Here is a 22,936-nt window from a genome sequence, read left to right on the forward strand (position 1 = left end):
GTATCATGAGTTGCGGAGTTGATGGTGTGATGACTACAGAAGGTAGTTATAGTTAGGATGCAGTTTCCATAGGAAGAGTGTTTTTTGATTTGACAATAACTTTGGCGCTGTGGGCCGAATCTTCGTGAAATTTTCAAAACTATCGGGGCAGTCACCTCAGCTGCTGTCATTAAAATTTCAGGGTGATCCGTCAAGCAGGGGCCATGAAAAAGGGGGGCCCAAAAATGTTTTTCCTCCATGTTAATTTCCATAGGAAACTTTGGACATGGCCACAGCCTGAACTGCAGAACGGAATTACACCGAATTTGGCAGAAAGGCAATCTTGGTCGAGAAAGCTCTCTTTTTCTTCAATGGTGTAAATCCGTGCAGTAGTTGCTGAGAAATTTAAAGATCAACTGAGGCCATGGTTGATTCGCGATACCTCCTGATCTCGTGCTTATCAAACCAGGAAGCTTTGGCAGCCATCTTGTTACTTGGTTGAAGCGAACCACAAGAAAAAGCATTAAATGTGCATTCAAAGTGTTAAAAAAAGATAAGAGGGTAGCGTAGAAACACCCTGACACCCTAGGGCTCTTGGGGGGGTGTTTCACAGAGACCCTCTAGGGCCACAAAAACATTTTTTTTAAATCAATTAGACTGGATTTGTGTTGGATCTGTGACTCCCGCTGATTTAAAAAAAAAGCACGGTCTCCTGCGTTTCATTAAAAAAAGGCCCCCAGGTAGGCCAGGTCCCGGGGACAGTTTATTAAAGTGGTGGTGCATATGTGGCACCCTGCTCCCCAGGGACCACCACCTCCCCAGTGCAAACATAATTAAAGAGCTACAGGGGGGCCGCACGTCCCCCATAGCCCTGGGGGCTACCACCTCCCTGTGGCTCATTGTTCATAAAAAGGTGTGGGGAGGCTGTGTGACCTCCCCTGCAGCCCTGGGGATCACCACCTTCCCGTGGCTAATGAAATGGGTGGGCCTCAAGGACCCCACCTTCCCTATAGGCCACCACTACCCTTTGGGATGGCCTCACAGACCCCCGGCACCAGAGATCACCACCTCCCGGGGGCTTTAAAATTTTAATATGGGGGGGCCTCACAGACCCCACCAGCCCTGGTGACTACCACCACCCTGGGGCAAAACTATATTTAAGAAAAGGGAGGCCCCATGGCCCCCCTACCGGGTGTTCTGGGCCCCAGGGACCGCCACCTCCCCGGGCAGTCTCCTACTCAAGGAAGCCCCCCTCCAGAAGCCTTGGGGGGTGGCGTCCCCAGGGCTGGGTCCAGCAATGTCCCTGGGTGCCCACCCCAAGGCATTGCAGTTTGCTATGGTGTGGTGATAGCACTGCTCCCGCCATGCCATAGCAAACAAGTGCTCCGGTTTCAGAAAGCAAGAGCATTTTGCTGAAAGTGGATTACCTTGCTTTTTACACCCTTGAGCTGCACACCAGCAGCTCCCTGTGTGTTAAAAGAAATTCCGGTTCCCGATGGAAGCAGGGAGCTGCCGAGACCGCGGGGGCCGCCAGGTTTCCCCCACAGTCCCCAACAAGGTGGCCTGGCTCCAGGGGATTTAAAAAAAAAAGAAAAGGCCTTGTCCCGGGACCCTTAGGAAATTGCAAATTAGCAATAGCAAGTGCTCTAGGGAATCATATAATCACTAACACGCATAAGACACCAGATATATACAACAAAAAAAATGCCTTTCCATTTAATGACAACAGTCATAATCATTCCAGACTCCAGTCTATGGTCCCTTTTTGTCTAGCATTTATGCAAGTACCAAATCAATAAATCGCTGCAAAAATGGGGAGAGAATGTAGCCTATCGGCCAGGGCAGTTGACCTCGGATCTGAGGAACCGGGTTTGAGTCTCGGCAGGGATGCTCAACATTCTGTGATTCTGGGCAAATCACTTCATCTCCCCGTGCCTAACAAAAATGAATGTGTTCATCTGTAAAGTAACTGGTTCTCAAGTAAAGCACTCTCCTACCTTCAGGTCTAGTTTGCACTATATAAAACTCTACAAAAAAAAGAAAATTATTTGGTTATATGCTAAAGTATAATGAATTTTGAGCGCAAGGCAAATCACCACCTCAGATTTATTTGCAGTGTTTTTATTCTTCTAATAATACACATCAACTGTCCCAGGTTAATCTCTGTTTCCTATGTGTGGCTGCACCATTCAGGTAGCTTCTAATTCTTAAAGTTGGGTGGTAGTATCCTGTTGGGTCACTGTGGTATTATCAACAAAGGATAGTTTATAGTCTACCTCTTCTGCCACTTGGGATATTCATTACTAAATTATTTCAATATAAAGACTTTTTTCTTCCCTTTGAACATTTTACCAGGGTCTATGATATGTATATCTGTTTCCCTCAAAATATTTATTTCCCTTTCCGTATGTGCTTCTTATGCTTCCTCTGCCTCACCGCATGTAACAGATATGGGCAAATTTCCATTCCTATTGATAATGTTGGTTTCTATTTCCTCATCACTCGTATACAGTTAAGTTTCACTACTGCTATGCATGTAGGTAGTTACACCCCTACTAACAAGCATGATGTTTCACTTAAGTTGTTGACATTCTTTTGACATTCTTTTGCTACAGGATGTGCAGTATCTTGATGAGGGTCCACTGGCTTACTTTCCTACACCCATTTTTCTGGCATGCAGACTGGTGGTGCACTGGGCCATGATGCACTCTTAGTGAATGGGTGTTTAAGTAGACATTGAGTTGCGAAATAGATGGATGATTATTCCCTCTATGTTTCAGTTTAACTTTAGATAGGTTGAAAGCCCAGTGGAATTCTGACAAGCAAATCATCCCACGAATCAGATAGTGAGTAATCTAATGATTCGTCGATTAAGATAGTTTGGTCAAGCGCAGGCTTCACAAATGTTTATTGTTTTCTGTCTGTTCTTACTGCAGGTTAGTCAGATGGCTTTGGGTATGATTACGACCCTGGCAGTCCATGAACTGCCTTTGCTTTTTGGTGGTCAGACCGCCCGCATAACTGGTGGTCCAACCACTGGATTACAAACACGGCGGGGGATTGCCTCAGGACCGCCACCTTCGACACCATTAATGTTAGTGCAGTGGAAGAAGCAGAGGTAGACAATGGTGGCGGTCTCTGCTCCTTCATCTCTGACCACATTAGGACCTGCCTTTTCACCGACCTTTTCATGATATATCAGCATGAAAAGTTTGGCAGAAGGGGAGCGATTGGACCACATCCAAATAGGCCCTTAAGGACTGTGGCCTGGGCCCATGTTGTGCCCCCTATGCCAGCAAAGTCAGTGTGCGCACTGTTAGCCATGCACGATATGGTGCATGGAAACAGTGCACCCGACTTGCAGTAGGCGCAGCAGTGTGGCCGGCATTGCCTCAGGCTCTCTCCTAGAGCCACAGCATGCTGCTGCCTTGGCTACACCGCCAACACACCGTCAGCCCCGCAATTATCTCGTAATGCGGCGGCCGGGATGCTACCATCTTGGCGGCCTGTTCCCGATCGATGTTGCAGCGGGCTAGCAGTGTGACCCCCATTGTCGTCATCAAGCCCTATGTCTTGATAAGACCCTCCCATTCATATATGGTTGAAAGATAGATAACATCTCCGTTGGTTTGCCATTATAATCTAAAAGGGATGGTAAAATGATTCATGCAACCTTGCCATGATTCTTCTCAATTATTATAGACAACCATTGGGAATTGTACCCTGTCTTATTTTGTAAATATATTTACTATTTATTGGAGCACTGAGTCCTCTGCACTATGATCACTCACTTCAGTGTTTGTGAAATCTGACTGTAGGCAACATATTTCAAACGGAAACTAAGGGCCTGATTACAATCTTGGCGGATGAGATACTTCCTCACAAATGCGATGGATATCCCGCCATAGGATATCATGGAATTTGTAATATGGCGGAAGGGATATCCGTCTCATTTGTGATGGAATATACCATCTGACAAGCTTATGATCAGAGCCTTTATGTGTCCCATGCTTTGTTGTTTTAAAAAAATTAATTTCTGGTTTGGATAATACATTTATTTAATTCAGGGTTCTCTCCCAGAAACATACGGGGTTCCCACAACAAATGACAATTGTTTTACTAATAAATATATGCCCTTATCTACATGTGCTGATTTACCTACTTACACACACTTATTACAGTGAGCCTCATCATGAGTTTGGCGGTCTCAAGACTGCTGACCTCGTAGTTGCGATCCAACCTCTACGACCTCAACGGTCGAACCACTGTATTATGAATGCGGTTGTCGGAAAGCAGCCAGCCTGCTACAACACTGCCCACACCATCAGGATCCTGGATTCCTGTTCAGAATCCATATTAGGACTTACCCATCCTGAACCCTTTTCATGGCAGTGAAACTGCCATGAAAAAGCTGGTAGAAAGGCAAGGAGGGGGCCCCAAACAAGGAACCTGGACGTTGTTGCCCATTTAGTAATGTGACTGGGGACACATGCTGTGCCCCCTTACGCCTGCATTGTCGTGATTGCACTGTGTGGCCTTCACAACATGGTGCATGCCAGCAGTGCGCACACAACAGTAGAGGTGCTGCTGGGCTGCTGCATTGGCTTCAGGCTCACCCAGTAAGCCGAAGCATGCAGAAAGCGCAAGACTGTGGACGGCATACCGCCGGCCTGTGGTCTAATCAGAATACAGCGGTCTTAAGACCGCTGGCTCAGTGGTGTTGCATCATACACAGCTTTGGGGGTCCAGCCGTCAGTCCCTGAAGTCGTAATAAGGCCCTTAAACATGATTGATAACCGGGCAACAAAAGCAGCTTAAAAAGATCCCCAAATTCAAATTATGAATTTGCGCTGATTACCTGATGATAAAGTTGTTCTCCTGAGTGATGTTAGGGAAGTTGGAAGGAATAATGATTCATTGATTTCCAGGACTGTGTGAGGGACATTTAAAGATAACAAGAACCTAAAAAAAATGGACAAAAAAGAAGTTATCATTTTCAGAATTAAATAAATGACTCTGCTTGTCACTGTGTAACACTCGTCATTTCACAAGTTTTTTTTCTTCTTATGAATGGTAGCTGCTTACAACATATCAACAGATGGCAGCCTCCTTTCTTAAGTTATTTGATTATTGTGCTCAGTTGCTATTACAGATGCTGCTGTGTAAACACCCACAAACAAAAGGGCACCTACACATATACCTGTACAGACACATATACATTCACAAACACACACACATGCACACACACACTCACGCACACACACACTCACACACACACACACACACACACACACAAACAAAATGAACCATACTTTGTTGGACACCTTTTGTTTTCATTGCCAAGTGACCCTGTCAGTTAGTCAGCAAATTGAACAGTTGAATTTTGGTGTTGTATTGAAGAATAATAAAGAGAATTGTTTTGAGACTTCATACCACGGCTCCCATGTTATTTTGATATTGGAGAAGAGTACATTGATACTGACACCATTGAACTATATGTATTTCATGAAAGGAGGAGCAGAATAATGAAACAGAACACAAGCACCATTGTATATTATAAATACAAAAAATGTTTGATAGCTACACCCAAACTCTAACTTTACCAGTAATCAGAAATGAGTGAATTCAGTTGGAACTGATTCAATTGCAACAGTTTCCTCTATGTACCAGGACAATAAAATCACTGAAGAGAGATAGACACTTTAAGGCTAATTGGACACCCACAACTATCACCATCCAGAGATATCACCTTTAAAGAACACTTGTGTGATGTTTATTCATCCTACACTAATTAATCCATTTCCCTATCAGCCAACTGTAACTAGAAACTTACGTGAAATGTAAATATAATATTTACACCAAATGTCATTCAGCCTTTCAGTCAATGTCTTTGCTCACCAACCTCTCATGAAATAGCTGCCTGTCTCTTCAACAGCATTAGAAAATTACCTGGATTACTACAAGTAATGCACAATTTGAAAAGTAGTTGCCTGGGTCTTTCACTCCCACTGAGAGTGAGTTACCAGAAATCATTATAGGGATCACTGCTCTTGGGATCTGTTCATTCATCAACCTGTTCCTGACAGCAATTCATCACCAGCAATCCAAATAGAAACAACTGCCTCTCAATCAAGATGCATGACATTGTTCTATTGGTAAATCTGGCCCAATCCCTCGACATGCAATACCCACCAATTGGACTTTGAGTAAAATACACTTAGAAGGCTGCCACTACTTCTCTGTTGAGGTCCAAGCCTAAGGAAAACGAGCACTGTAGATGGGTAGAAGGTATATTTTAAGTTAGAGGTTCCAAGCGCAGCTAGAGCAAAACCTGAGTTGTCTAGAATACCACTCAGAACCCCAATGTAAAAAACATTTTTATTGCTGACATCTACCCATTTATAATGTAATGCAATTTATGGATATCATACATCAGGTGTATCATTCATGGAAAGAAGTATGTTCAAATTTATTTTTGTTCTGATAAGTGTCTACCAGGCACTTTTACCAAACAAAAATTACTTTGAGAGGTGAGGCTTCATTAAAAACAGCAATGGGTTGGAGCCAGCTGAGAATCATGAAGGAAGCCTCCCTAATGAGTGCCTGTGCACGGTTCCAGCAGCTATGTTGCAGCTCCTGATGAGACAATTATCCACCATGATCATGCAACCTTTGACTTTGTTTGTGGGATGAGCCAAGAGGTGAAGCAGAGAGCTAGGGGAATGAACTAACATCACTAAGATAGGCTGTTCCTTTCACTATTCACTGGAAAACAAGAAGAAGTCACACAACTGGCAGTGATGGCCATCAAGCCATAAAAAAGCCTGTGCAAATAGTACTGGAGAAGTAAGGAAGAATGGACCCCACATCATGATATGATGAACCTTAATTGCTGGCAGACCCTAATTGCTGTGACGGCATGCACAGCTAGGACCATGAAGAGAGTTCACAAGAATGAAGACCCACTGAGACTGTCCTTTGGAAGCCCTTGAGGCACAATCTGCAGATAATCAAAGCATGATATACTGGGTTTACTCATCACAAGACTGAGGAGGAATTAAAGTGCTTTACGTGCTAAGATGATCAGATCAGGAAAGAAAGGTATGGATGTCCACTACCGGCCAGCTGTGTATGAGAGTGAGAAATATGTAGGATATTGTGATACCACTAGTGTAAGGCATTGTGTTGTTGGTTGACTGGGGTGTGAATCCTGGTCAAGCAGCAACCACAATCATTGTAAGGGTGAGGAACAAACCAGCCCTAAATTAACCTGTACTAAACCCCCTGGCTGCATGGCACAGAGCAATCAGGCTTAACTTCGAGACAATGTGCAAGGTATTTGTGGAATACTTCACATAGCAATAAAGTGAAAACACGACACAAAAAGTATCTCAAACCAAAATGAAAACTGTTATTTTTAGTATATAAAACAAGCCAAAAATGACAAAAAATCCAATAAGTAGAACAGTAGATATGCAATTTTAAAGATTTCAGTTAAAATAGTGCCAAAAAGCACAAAACTGTGGATATCTGGTCACGCCAGACAGGGACAAAGCCACAAGTTCAGGCTGACCACGATGGAGTGCGGGACGGTTAACAGAATACTTTAAATCCTGGTGTGCGAAGCATTGCGAGGACCCGCTTCGGAGGTGTTTTGTGCAGCGGAATCGATGCACCGGTTATGAGATGCAATAAGACTGCTATGCGATATCCAATATCATCGTTGACGATCCCATCAATGAGGGCCTGCAACGGTTCTGAGGGGGTGATGGGTTGTGATGTGATGTGGGTCTTTGCCACTGTACTGTTCCACGCAGTAACGGCAATCCGTTGGTTCTACTCAGGGTTGTGCCGAGCAGCAGAGAAAATGCTTCAGTTCTGCTTGATTCACAGAGACTTGCAGAGTGCCTTAGGTCCACTTTCAAAGGTACAGGGACCACTTGACAGGGTAGAATCTCCGATGCTGAGTTCAGGTTCTGAGTTAGAGGATGTTGGAGCCTTCTGTCCCTGAAGCTCAAATCAGGAGGCCAGCCAACTAGCGCTTATAGTCACTCTGATGGTGCTAGGTTCAACAGATGCAGGTCCAGTCCTTCATACCCAGGCAAGAGGCCAGAAAGTCAACACAGCAGGGCAGCAGTTATTCAAAGCAGTAGTCCAGCAGAGTGGCAATCCTTTCAGCAGCACAGCAGTGCTTCTTTTTTGCAGAGTATCCACAGGTCCAGAAGTGTAATGAAAACTTAGCTTCCGAGGTCCAGTATGTATACCCAGTATGCCTTTGAAGCAGGGAGAACCTTTTAAGGGCATGCTTTTGAAGTGCACAGTTGTCCTGCCTTCCTTTTCCTGGCTCCAGACTAACTACAGGGGGTTTGGCAGCATTTGTGTGGAGGCAAGACACAGCCAATTCAAGTCTGAATGGGGCATCTTCAGGCTCCTCCCTCCCATTTTACAAGTGATGGCCCATCAAGGCACACCTACCCTACCTATTGAGTGTGGCTATCTGGGAAGAACACAAAGCTGAACTGGCAACTACCCCAGTCACATGTCCCTGAGACTGGCTGTAGGCACCAAAAATGGCTAAGGAAGGAAAATGTTAACTTTACAATTGTTCATTACAATTACAAAGACACCAAACATGTAACAGTTACCTCCACCCATTTGGTCATTAAAGGTAATAAGGTACCTCCACTGTTCTCCTATGGGAGATTTGGGCCTTGCAATAGTGATAAACAAATGTAAGAACCTTTCATTATCAGGACATGTAAAACTAAAAAGTACATTTCCAACTTTTTTAATGCATTACATTCTACCCTCTGATCTGTCCACACCCTACCACAAAGGTGATTGATATGTACTAAAAAGGAAGGTCCTGTCCTGGAAAAATTATTTTGTTGAGTTGAAATGCCAGTTTAAGTGCACAAACAGACTGCAATGGCAGGCCTGGGGCATATTTGAAGTGCTAGTTAATTGGGTGGCGCAACCAGTGTTGCAGGCCCACCCGTAGCAGTTCATTTATGGATCCAACAGGAGAGCATTCCTAATTCAGAAAGGCCCAGCTTCATAAGAATTGTACAAGCTAACAGGGAAGAAACAACTTGGGAAAAGTAGTCAATAGAAAGGATTTTCGAAGAGCATGAAACCCAAAACGTCATCATCCACTTGATTTAGTTACGACGGAGGAGCAGGAAGTGAATGAAGGATCAAGAAACATAGTTTTCTTAGATCCAAAGGAGACAGATGTGTTCTAAAAGAGACATTAAGTTAATGTTTGAATATGAATTTATCTTGAAGTACTTTCCACATCTGTCTTGAAGAAGTTGTAGGTTGTTAAAATATTACGCCTACTGTAAGCCCTTCTATTTCATGTGAGTAACGGTTCTGCAGATATATAGTGAGAGGATGTGGCCTAATGGCTAGGGCGGTCGACCTCGAAGCTGGGGAACTGGGTTCCAGTCTGGGCAGGGACACTCAACATCCTGTGACTCTGGGCCTATCACTTAATCTTCCTGTGCCTAACAAAAATTGAATGTGTCCGTCTGTAACACAACTGGTGCTAAAGTAATGTGCTCTGATACCTTTGGGTCATTCATGGAAGAAAGGATATATAAAAATTCAAACTGCCCATTTTGGTAAAACATATTCACAAAAAGAGGTCCCTTTGTTACAATTCAAATGTAAATGATATGTTTTAAAAATCTGCTTTGTACAAATATCACCAAAAGTGTGCATATGTGATTTTAAATAACTTTAATTCTTTAGAGTAGGTCACAGAAGTTCTTGATCCACATTATATTCCACTACAATATTCAACACATTCTGTATCATGATGTGGTCTGCTTTGTGACAAATGTCTCTCAGTATTGATTGTAGCTAGTCATAGGACACTTTGTTTATCAGTATTTTCTCTCAATTCTGTTCACAGTTCATTTCCTTTTCGTGAATTTATTATATTGAAAATATTTATCATAATGTACCAGTGTCACTGCTTCTGAATATATGTCATAAAACGTGTCAATAATTTGATTGTAGTTTTGATTAAAAAGTTGCAATTCAAGATATACCCATGTATATTTCCATATTCTTTGAAATATATGTCAGAACTAACCAGAGTTGTGTATTGAAGTGCCCATTCTTTAAAAATCTGTCTTAAAAAAAATACATTTTTATTATGACCCAAAACCGCAACCTCAAGTTTTTTTTTTGTAATTCTTTTTATTAAACCAATTCGACAGTCATTCCACAAATGTTGAGTTACAGGCGAGAGCAAGGTACAAATGGCCACATAATACACATAGCAAGACATTTTAACAGCAATTTTCCCTAGCGGTCAGGGGGATGCACAAGCCTCATCTACCGTCTGTCTGTTTGGTGGGGGACATATATCGCCTCTATAGTGGTTCCAAGCACCCCATACCTTGACCCACTTTCCGGGGCAGCCCCTGGCAACAAACACCGACTTCTCCCTCCACATGCACCAATCGAGATCCTCTCTCCACTTCCCAAGCCCGGGTGACTGTGCCGCACCCCACAACTGCGCGATGTTCCTCTTCTCTACCATAAACGCCAGCGTAGCCCACTGCTGAGTGTACGCGTTGAGGTCAGTCGGCTCCCAGACATTTAGCAGGCACCTTCGCGCCTCTGGGTGGATGTCTACGCCCAGCACGGTCCGCATAACCCGGTGCACATCTCTCCAATATGCTTCTATCCGCCGACAACCCCAAAGGATACGAAAGAAAGTCCCAGTTTCACCGCACCCCCTCCTACACAACTCGCTATCCGCTCGCCCCATGCGAACCAGCCCGGGACCCGTTACATACGTCCTGTGGAGAATATCAAGCTGTACCAGCCGAAGTCTGGCCTGAGTCGCCACCACCATGGGGGAGGAGACCGCCTCCTGCCAGTCTTCATCATCGAGCTCTAGACCTTCACTGTTCCAGTTGCCCCTAAGGCGCACCAACAGATCCGAGGCCTCCGGCAGCGATTCCCCCCCAGGGACCCGTGCCCGCAACGCATGTCGGACCTGCAGATAACGGAAGTACTCGGCGTCCGCCATATCGTACTGCTCCTTAAGGGTGGTGAACGGCAACACCCCGCCCTGACCCCACACATCCTTAATCTGAGTGATCCCTATAAAGTCCCACTTATCGAAGCCCTTGGATTTCCAGAGGCTCCCTAACTGTTCGGAATTCCAGAGAGGCGTTGCCCGCGTCAGTCTGCCGTCCCACCCCAAATGCTTAATAACTGCGTGCCATACTTGGACGGCATGTGCCTTGGGGCCGGTGAGTGGGAATCTACCCTGCCTGGCATACAGCGCTCTAGTATATTCTCCCCCGGGAAGCAGCCACCTGTCCATGGCGTAGCCGGGATCTCTCGGGTCACAGTATATCCCATGATTAATCGCTGCCAGCTGGGCCGCCCAGTAGTATTTCCTAATATCATGGAGGCTGATACCCCCATCATACCAATTCAGGGTCAGCTTAGAGAATGCGATCCGGGGTCTGCCATCCCATAGGAGCTTCCTCTGGAGGCCTTCAACCTCCTTAAAGTAGGAGCCAGGTACCGGGTCCATCGTGTTGTGAAGTGCATAAAGAAAACGCGGAAGGGCCATCATCTTAAAGAGGACCGCCCTCCCCAGCATAGAAAGAGGAAGAGATTTCCAACGCACTACGTCTGCTCTAAGGCGCTGCAAGGGCGGGTCTAAGTTACCGGCAAAACGCCGCCTCGGGTCCAAGGAGACATAAATCCCGAGGTATCGGAAGCGCAAATTGCATTTACTTTTAAATTTGTTGTATTAACTGTATTTTTATCTACTCACTTCCCCCTCCTGGGCACTTGCACTTTAACTATTTACGCTCTGGGCAGTCCCGCGCAGCTGATTGCATAGCTGCAGCGGGCCACAACATCTTCGCCGCCATTCCCCAGAGGCCACTGGCCACGCCCCCCTCCAACAGGCCACGCCCCCGCCAAAGTCATTTAAACGCGCTGAATGCGAGCGCGAGGCAGAGGCATATCGAACTCCTGAGGCTGAAGCCGGGAGAAAGCGCAAATTGCATTTACTTTTAAATTTGTTGTATTAACTGTATTTTTATCTACTCACTTCCCCCTCCTGGGCACTTGCACTTTAACTATTTACGCTCTGGGCAGTCCCGCGCAGCTGATTGCATAGCTGCAGCGGGCCACAACATCTTCGCCGCCATTCCCCAGAGGCCACTGGCCACGCCCCCTCCAACAGGCCACGCCCCTTCCATCTCCCTTCCTAATAATAATGTGCTTTCCCCGTTCGCGCAGCGGATGGGCGCAGCTGGCGCGTCGTCAGCGCACCGAAGGCAAGCCCGTCTGCGCCCGTCTGCACCCTTTCGGGCCCAGGGGCCATACTCCCTGGTCAAATTGTGTGCCCTCGATTATGCTATGATGCTGATCAGATCCTCGCTCTTCGACCTACAAGGGATCATCCGACAGCTACTTTTAATATGCTAGATCAGTTTCCACAATTCTGCCCTCATTGCTCCTTCCATCTAGATACTCCACAACGATGTTGTAGCCTAGCTTCCCTTTAAGTTACACCTTCCTCAGCTTGAACTGCCGTTCCCTGCCCAAACATAAACGTGAGATTTTCGATCTCCTCACAGATGAATCCCCTGACGCACTTTTTATTACAGAAACGTGGCTTCGCGATAGTTCCGGACCAGACATGGCAGAAGCCCTCCCTGCTTAATATGCGATTGTAAGGCACGATCGCCCCAGGAAAATTGGAGGCGGTGTGGCAATAATATTTAAAAATATTTATCAATGCCATCTTGATCCTGCTCCGTTAAACGGCTGTGAGGCAGCGTATTTTAAGCTGGCTCTCCAACCTAAAACCACCCTTTCGGGCCTACTAGTATATCGCCCTCCAGGTCTTGCTAACACATGGCAGTTACAACTTTCTGAACTCATAGCCTCGGCTCTATCTACATCTAGTAACTTTTTCGTCGTCGGTGATCTGAATGTTCATTTGGACGACCGTAATGACAGTCTGGCCTGCAACCTCATTGCGGACCTTGCTTCCATGAATCTCTTTTTATATAACAAGGGCTCCACCCCCAAGGGCGGACATCTCCTAGACCCAATCTTTTCTAATAGTATCCATGTTAAGTGTTCCGCGGCGGTGCCAGTCATCTGGTCTGATCATTTCTTAATTAAATTTACCGTCACTAACAATGAGAACACACCTACTCACAAACCTGATACTAACACACAGAAAAGGGACTGGAAAAAGTTCGACTCTGCTTCTTTTAATAAAATCCTAACTGATCTCAAGCCTGAAAATATATTCGCATCCAATGATATGGATGTGATGGCCAGTGCCGCTAATGATTGGCTTTTTGAAGCCATAAATACCTGTCTTCCCACTACCCACAAGAAAGGGATAATCCATAAAGCCCCCGCTCCTTGGTACAATGATACGCTCCAAATGCACAAATCTAAATGTAAGAAATTTGCATGCTTATGGAGGAAAGACTACTCCCTTATATCTGATACCTCCTATAAAACAGAGCTCACATGCTATCATAAGGCGTGTGCTACAACCAGGGCTATTCACGTCAATAAGACTATCAACGAAGCAATAAATAAATCAAAAACTCTGTTTAACGTGGTAAAGGAGCTCGCTTGTTCACAGACCACGGCAACACCTCCCCAGTTATCCAACACGAAATGCGATGAGCTTGCCCAGTACTTTATTTCCAAAATTACGAATATACATCAGGACATTTTTGCTCAAAGCAACTTAAATGTTTCCGCGATTTCTCCTCAGACTAGGGAAGAGGCTGTCAACTCGTTGGTGTCATCTTCGCCTCAACTGTTGTCCTGGCCTGATCTCTGCCCGGAAACTCTCTCAGAAACATTGAGCAAAGTCAAGTCAGGATCCCTGCAGGACCCTTTGCCCGCCCCGATACTACGCTCTCTGAATTCTTCACATCTTTCCACTATTTGTAAAATGTTAAACCACTCGCTTGATACTGCAACCGTTCCCAGTTGTTGGAAGCATGCTATGGTCACCCCGCTCTTGAAAAAGCCGCTGGCAGATCCTAAGGTGACCGCCAACTACCGTCCCATTTCTTTACTACCGGTATTTTCGAAACTTTTGGAACGACACATCCATGTTCATCTCTCAAAATTTGTAACAGACAATAGCCTTTTGCATCCATCCCAGTCTGGATTTCGCCCCGGCTTCTCTATGGAGACGACCCTTTTGGGCATTACAGACAATCTGCGCTTGCTCTTGGATCGAGGAGATACAGTTGCGCTGCTCTTACTTGATCTCAGCGCAGCTTTTGATACTGTGTTACACAGTATCCTTCTCAAATCCCTCGCTGCCATCGGCATTGGCAATAAAGCCTTGGACTGGCTCGCATCCTTTTTGTCTGATCGTACCTTTCAAATCTTTTCTAAGTCATCCTCCTCAAAGAGCTATTCCTCCCCCCATGGTGTACCCCAGGGGTCAATCCTTAGTCCACTTCTTTTTAATTTATATGTCACACCTTTGGCTTATGTTGCACAATGTTCTGGCTTTACTCTTACGCTGATGATTCACAAATTGTTTTCTCACTATCTCAAATTGATCCCACGGTTCCTTCTCCTTTGCAAGCAGGACTCAGCAAAATATCTGGATTGATGAACAGCAACTTACTCAAATTAAATGGCGGAAAGACTGAGGTCCTGGTCCTTGGTAACAAACCCGACCTCTGGAACTTAAGACATTGGCCTACTACCATGGGTCCCCTACCAACTCCATCTGAACAAGTGCGAAACCTGGGAGTAATTATGGATAGGGGACTATCCATGAAAGATCAGGTCAACAAAGTCTCAGCCACCTGTTTTACCATCCTACGATGGCTACGTAAAATCTTTTGGATACTCCCCAAAAACACCCAGAGATCTGTTGTGAATGCCTTGGTAACCTCGAGATTAGATTACGGCAACGTGCTCTACCTGGGGTCTACCAAGGCCGTCACACGGTGCCTTCAGCTGGTACAAAATGCCGCAGCTCGGCTTCTCTGTGGCTGTCGGAAATGTGATCATATTACAGAACGCCTGAGAGAGCTGCACTGGCTTCATGTTGAAAATCGTATAAAGTTTAAAGCTTTGAGCTTTATGCATAAGATCAAAATCGGATCAGCTCCCCTCTACCTTCAGGCCCTTGTCAGCCCCTACCTTCCTGCTCGCTCACTTCGTTCCTCATCCCATCATCTCTTCAATGTACCAAAGTTTAAACTCATCAGAATGGGCGGTGGTTCCTTTGCGAACTTAGGACCCAGACTGTGGAACTCACTTCCTTTGGCCATTCGGATGGAAAACTGTCATATGCGATTTCGCAGAGCGGTGAAAACCTGGCTCTTTGATCTCTAAATCTTCTGCCTGATGTTGTTGATCTGTCTCTTAGCGCCGGGAAACCCTCATGGGTAGCTGTCGCGCTCAATAAATTCAATTAATAAACAAATAAATAAGCCGTCAGTAGTGACCGCTATTGGGCAGCCCGGGGGTATCCTTGGCGGCGCACCGGCCAGAGCAACCTCAAGTTTAAACCTAGTCAGGGTTGTCTATTCCAAAAGATGAGGTAAGGACCCCCCAGACTATTGGTGCCATTTAGTGATGTGCTAACTTACAGCAAACTGCGTGAGAAAATTCCCTTTTTTCAGAGGTTCCCAAAAGGAATACCTTTATTTTGACTGTAGTGTTGAAACCCTCGTATCTTGATTGATCCTATTCCTATCCTTACCCATTAATGTATACTCATCCTACTTGTAGGAGATCCCACCGAATGGGTTTAATCCAAGATTGTCTTGCTTTTCTGTAGCTGCATTCAACACCAGTTAAAGATCCTGGCCTATATACTTGAAAATACATAGACAAATAGTGGTCTATATTACCTAGGGTTGAATAGAATTTGCCACATAACCTCTGCCAGAACAAAAGTCTTACAATGTTACAAGTATACCTTATCACTATAATAGAGCATCAGATCCTTAGACTACCATCATCCTCAGGGTTAGAGGGTATGCAGGACTACTGGCTATGTGTGCAGAGCCTCACTCCATACTAAAGTTCTCTTTCAATAAACAGAGCTGGAAACTTCAACAATAGCATCCACAGAGTTGATTTAACTTTCTATGGACACTGCCTCTAATCCCCTTATGCCTAAGGGAAACTTGATCCAGAAATGTATATGTGAGAGAACCAGCTCTGGAAAAGGCATTATGTTGATTCCATTGCCACATGTCTTGCTTGATTGTCTAGACAGGCCTTTTCCCACCTAAAAACCTTTTCTTCAATTCAAGACCCTTTCACTAAAAATGCTCATTGACCTGATTCAGAGACATGAAACCCACTTTGAACTTCCACTGCAGGTCTCTGTGGGCCACTGCCATTCAGTCTGCACCTAAATCCCATTCTTCCACCAAAAATATCCTTTGCAAGACTTGGGACATTTCTGAACTTGTTTGTCTTTTTCTAGATGTTAGTTATCCTCTAGTATAAACTGTATTATAGTAATGGTATATCTAACCACAATCAATTATTTAGTCTATTTATAGCATAGCCATTTTTACTTTCTTTGCATCCAACTTTGCATAAAAAATAATTTATTAAGCGGTTGTCTTTCCACGTTGTCATTATTGGTTCCTATATATTTATCCAAGGGCATTTTCCAATTTTATGTTTTTTTAGCATGGCCATGCTAATGTAAAGAAATCCATGGATTACATTAGCCAGCATTTTGCCCAACTTCTGTTTCAATAGTTGGGCAAGGGTATACAAGTGTATCAGTATCTAGATTTTATTTCATCTAACTCCTGCCGCTTACTTCCTCACAGGAACCATAATCGATTAATGTTGCTTTTATCCAACTTGTGAATCTAAAAAAAACCACTTACTTGTTATGAAATTCTTCAATTTTTGGACTTTTAAAATCTTTCACATCCAAGAAATTATAAGCATCATAGCGCATTTGAAGAGCCTAGGACAGGAAAAAAAACAACATCAGTATGTAACGGAAAGGATCTCTCAAAAACAATTACATGAAAATAAACTTCAAGTGGTCCAATAAAAACTTTACTTTGAAAAGCCTGGGCCTACATTATTAACTTCACTTAAACTCGTCACTTAAACTCTTTCCTTTCAATTTGCTTTGCTTAGACTTAGAGATGGAATCTTACCCAGTGGCTCAGAACATGTGAGGCACTATTCGTTTTCTGGTCAATATTATCTGTGAGCTATATAATTGAGAGAAGCAATCTTTCAAAGATTCCCAAATTATTCCAGTTCTCAGGATCCAGAGTGAAAAGGCATCTCTATTTTGATTCCAGCATTTGCATAAAATTCTCCGTGAGCATTCCAAAACATTCAATATATGTTGATTTTAAATATTTTACAGGATCAAATCACTAAGTGAGTCAGCTGTATCAAAATTGCATGCTTTTCCTTTCACTGTAACATGATAAGAAGAAGGTATGCAAATTACCAAGACAGAATTTGCATGATTATGTGGGACCTGTTAATAGTATATTTCACAAAATGTTCATAATGCCAGACACATCCTTGTTGTTCCACTCATTTATCATTACACCTTGTGATTTTGGCAATCACAGCATCTTTGTAAAAACCTTTTAAATAAAATGCTATCATTGGGCTATCCCAGAGCAGAACTGAACTAACATTCAACAACGTTCTTTCTCCGTTGATTTAATAAAAAGCATTTATTTTTTGTGAACTTTAAACTGTGCCACTTTTTATCGTTAACTGTATTTAATTGACATACAATATATACAACAGGTCTCACTCATACAGTTTGCTTTGCATCAGCAAAAATACTCTATCATAATCTAAAAAGGTCTTTTCGGCCTCGGTGCAAGGGCTACTTGATATCTAGAGTGGTTGAGGTATTGTCTCCCCTGCCCTAGCCACAGCTTATCTGTCATATTAGGAGTTGTCCACTAGCAGAGATGTTATACTCAAAATGTAGCATGGTGGGAATTCCCACAATACCAGCTAGTTCAGGATTTTCTTTTCCAAAGGCAACCCCCCCCAAAAAGAGTTTATTTATTTATATATTTTTAATGAAAAATCATTGTCCCTGATAATATGAGAGTTTTCTCTGGGGCAAAAAATACACAGGAGACATGGTATCAATGGGGCATTCCATTAAAATGGTTAGTCTTTCCACTGTCGAGTCAGGCGTCAGATATCTGTGATTGCCCTGCAGTGAGTGTTTTCCCAATGGTTGAGTCAGCGGCCACCCTCCCATTGAGAAAATAACTATCTCCTTTACTCAAAAGCAGTCAGTGGATAGTAGAGGTTTGAGGGTAGCACATCAACTATTATGCACTTGATGGATCCCAGCTTATCAGGTTGGGCCTGCCACATCCCAAAGCATTCCAAGCCAACCATCATCCCTAATACCCCCGGTACTGCAGTAGCTTCATTTTGTACACTACTGTGAGTGTGGGTTGCTGCATCAGCATGGCTTTTCTCTTTCTATTTTACTGTCCAAGGATATCCCAAAGCATGAAGTGTGATTCATTTATCAATGCATGCATAGTCATTGTGAATAGGGCAAACTTTGTGTACTACTCTTATCCAAATTGTTTCCCACTTTTGAAAGCTATATAAGCATAGCATAAAATTGCGCACAACCCTACCTCGATGTCCCATTCACAATTTGCATGTTCCAATCATGAATAGACATCATAATGTTATGATTCAAAGATCTGAGAACAAAAAACATGATGGTGTACAACATACTAAATGTTAAATGAAAATGTAATATTTTGTCGTGTAAACATACGTTGTACAATATTTCAAATTGAGAGAGTAGAAAACCAGCCATAACACTCACCAGGAAGCAATCACACAACCAAACACATAAATAGCTGTTTTTAACCCTCTTCCACTTCAGCAGCACTTTGTTCCAGGGGCACACTCCCAAGATGGAGTCATATTTATAAGAGAAAGAGGAACTTCACATAGGCAGATTTTGGGACCATGGAAGTGATAGATGTGCCTTCACACAACTATATTGCAACTAGTAAGTAGGCCATGTGGTAAGAGGTCAATGGCATGGTGTATTCCATGGAGTAGAGAGATACAACATGGGGGACGTAAGTAGAAATGGCAGGAATAGTTGAGATATGTGAAAGAGAAGTACATCATTATACTGGTGACGTGTCTATACCTGGAAACAGATCTGAATCAGGTCTCAGACAATTACACCTCACAGATCAATGTGCAATCAACATAATGCAATCCCACATTCTGCATGTTTTTCTGATCTGGAGACCGTGGTCATAAGACAAGGGAAGGATCAACATATAATGCAAATATTCACCCATGTATGTTCCTTTCACAGTATCAAAGTATCATGACATAATCACATGTCTAACTGCTGCTTCCACTTATTCTTAAAACACTAAACTGTTTGCACTCGTTTGAAAATGCACATGTCGTCTCATCATAACCCTAATAGGCCATGTTCATTAACTATCAACATTAACTTTGGAGGATCTTTGGCACCACAGCTAAACTTCACTCTAATAACAAGAATCAGGTGTATCCTAATGATGTAACATGGTCTGATCATATGGCTCATCTTTTGGTTATTTTTGTGACACAGCCAGGTAGGCATGTTGGTCTAATGGCATTTCCCACACTGTTTCCTGTATGCATTCTTTCTCATGTTGAATTCTTGCAAAGCCACTTCACATGTGTTTGAAGCCACACAATTCAGGTACACATCCCAGCTAACCTATATTCACATTTGACTCTATTCACCCAGCCTGGATCTCAGATGCTCCATTTGCCTGCCTGTGCCCAAGTTGCAATTCTAGTGGTGAGTCCAGCATGGCCTATACTTGACTCCCCAACACAAGTCTGCCCATTGCATTCTGAGACCCTCCACCCTGTATGGCTTTCCACCTGTTCATCCCTAACTCCTACCTGGCACACAGAAATCATCCATGTATGCAGGCTGAATGGAAAGTGGAGAAGGAAATCCCCTTGAAAGAATTCTCAGTAAATTCAAAACCAGTAACATAAGACCTGCAGACTACAGAGTGGGGCCTCAACTCCACTTCTTCACAATTAACTACATGTACTAACATGTACAACTGTAAGCTGGAGCAAAATACGATCCTAGGGGCATCAATGGGTCTGAAATGGGACAAGTGTGAAAGACACCAGATGGCACAATAAGGTCCTGCAGTCTTGCCCTGCATATCGTCAGAAGCCAAATGGCCACAGGCAGCAAACTCCAGCTGTTGAGCAACATTAAGGCCCTTACTCTGATTTCAGTGGGCCTGCCACCGACAGGCCGTCGCTGACGGGCCCACCGACATCCATTGAAGCGGTCTGACTGCCGGATTCGTATCCGATGGTCGGTGATACCTGTACCTTCGCTATGAGACCTGGGAGGCACCTGTGGTGGCCCCCAAACATACATGCACCGTGTGGCAGGCACCGCATGGTGCCTGGCACAAGGTGCATGGAAGTTTGAATACATCCATTTTTCTATTGCCGCTTGTGCTGCGACCCATTTCCGGCTGCCGCACAAGTTGCAATGGAAAAATTGATGTTTCCCGACAGCTCCTAGGGTGGTTGCATCCTAATTCGGCAGGTGAAACGTCAACTAATAGTCAGGCAGATTCCATCCCGGTATGGTGTCGATCAGACACTCATTTAACATACATTCTGATAGGCCCCTAAGTGTCTGAAGGTCTGACTCAAGGTGTCCTCCCATTGCAAAGTTCCACCTCAGCATCTCCAGGTGAAATTTGCAGTTCCTACCAACAACCCGGCAAGTGTTTTGTTTAGGAAAGTGTGGGAGAGAAATTCCGCACTGCACATACATCACTGTTACACTTTCTTTACATGCTTCTAGGTGTAAAATCTTTCAGTGAGTAAATATTTTACGAGTGAAAAACGGCAGGTTCGGAAAGGCAAAAGGAGCTTTGCCTTTCATAGAAAAAGCTATTTGTAATCTGAATTTATAAATGCAAATGACTGTGGATTTGGCCTCAAGAATATTCCCCGAAGAAATGGTGTAAAGCAACCTGTAGAGATCGGGTGACATTAGGTCTGAAAACATTTTGGGTTTTTTCCGAATTGCCTTTACTATCATCTTGGAAGTGCAGAAGATGGCAAGAACCACATATGTGGTTAAAGGCAATATAAATAATCATAGTGAGGATTCTTGCACAGCATTAAAACAGAGATTACAACGGGAAATTATTAGCTTGGAAACTTTAAATGGTGATAATTGCAATACAATCCCAGATTTTTAGTAACTATGTGAGCCAAAGGATATTTCTAGTGCATTTTTATATTTCAATCAGGAAACCTTGAAGCTTTTATCAAATTAATACAAATGAAATTGTGAGACAGTTGCTGAACATATGAACACTGCAGATGAGATATTAATGTGAATATGTATTATTATATCTCAGATCTTACTGAGCAATTGTTTTATTTGACCCAGATAAGAAAACCCTGTTTAGTTGGGTATTATGACGTTTCATTGACTTATTGAGGAAATTCTGCTTTTGATGACAGTGGATATGGTCAATGCCTTTGACTCCCTGGTGGTGGGCATACCTCATTTGCTCTATCTACATTTGTTTTCATCATAGATATATTTTTAGAGCTAAACCTAGCAATATGGGGTATAAATAACAATCCCCATTGGTGGCACTAATGAATGGCACCAGACAAAGAAGTCCCTTCTTGCTCCACTATTAGCCTTATTGATAGAAACCATGGGTCTTGGTTATGAATGTATTAGTACTTGAGTGCTATTTATCATGCTCTGGAAATCGTTATATAGCAAATGCAATAAATACTGGCAATTTCGAGTTTTGTCCTGAAAAAAGGGCATCATAAGGTATTTTCATGTTCATTGCTCCAAGATCTGCATATCCAGGTATGTACAAGTTCTTTTTCACCTGTTATATTTTTGCCAGTTGGGCCTACTGATATGTATCTGACAAAAAATCTGACACAGTGGTTTGGGTGGATGTTAGATTTTTAAGTGGCACTCATACTTGAGAGCTCAGATTTGGATAGTGATAGAAAATCAGTTATCACTGCAATATTATGTGATTAGGTTCTTTAAAACAGCAAATAATGAGATTATAAGATGCTTATCACTTTATTGTTGTATTCAATAAACAAATGACTCAGGAACCATCTTCTACATAAATAGCATATTTCCCAATCTACTGGACAAGATCATTAGGAAATTTCCTTCTCTGGCCACCACTGGACCTCTCGCCTGGTGATGGAAAGTAATTATCTTAGAATGATTTGTCTCGATCAATTCCTGCTCAATGGATAGTGTTATACTAATACATACTTAAGAAACATCACTAACAGTGTGATTTTTACATCGTAAAAGAATGCAGAGCGGTTGCAAATCAATTTGAGATGAAAATGTATTCATGAGAGAGAGAAAATGTATAATGTTAATGAATTCACAATACACACGTTCAAATGTGTGACGTAATAATGTCGTTTTAAACCAAATGATTAGAAAAATTAAGAAAAAGTACTCATTTAGTAGAAAAAGTGGATTAGCATAAGTTGTTGAAAATGAAACAAGAAATTACTTTTGTTCATGTAGCACTACGATCATGAAAACCTGCAATTTCAAAATGTCGAGAGAAAATGTGTTTGCTCACTTCTAAATGATTTTGCAAATGAGTTAATGCTTGATGGGATACACAATGGTATTTGATTATTAATTTTTGTGAAGAGTATTAATCACAAATGAAACAGCTTTATCTATCTTCAATTAAATGTTTGAAAGGTTAATACCTTTCCAGTAAATAATAATGACGTAGTAGGTTTTCATGTAGGCCTTAACATGCATTTTCATTTTTTCCTTCGAATAAGACTAGAATGTACTGACATGACTTCACTACCAGTTATGAGA

At 43.2% G+C, this 22,936-nt stretch overlaps 1 long non-coding RNA gene across 1 annotated transcript in view; it reads right to left on the reverse strand.

The window, feature by feature from the left end:
- The window catches only part of LOC146855409 (uncharacterized), a 126,771-nt gene extending 109,797 nt beyond the window's left edge, over positions 1-16,974 (reverse strand). The window contains exons 1-2 of the long non-coding RNA XR_014980833.1: positions 16,890-16,974; positions 4,838-4,941 (exon numbers count right to left, since the gene is read on the reverse strand). This is a non-coding gene — a long non-coding RNA (uncharacterized LOC146855409). The remainder of the gene's footprint in view (positions 1-4,837; positions 4,942-16,889) is intronic.
- Positions 16,975-22,936: the final 5,962 nt, after the last annotated feature.

Source organism: Triturus cristatus, chromosome 4_1 (genome assembly GCF_964204655.1).
Source record: "Triturus cristatus chromosome 4_1, aTriCri1.1, whole genome shotgun sequence".
Lineage (NCBI taxonomy): Eukaryota > Metazoa > Chordata > Amphibia > Caudata > Salamandridae > Triturus > Triturus cristatus.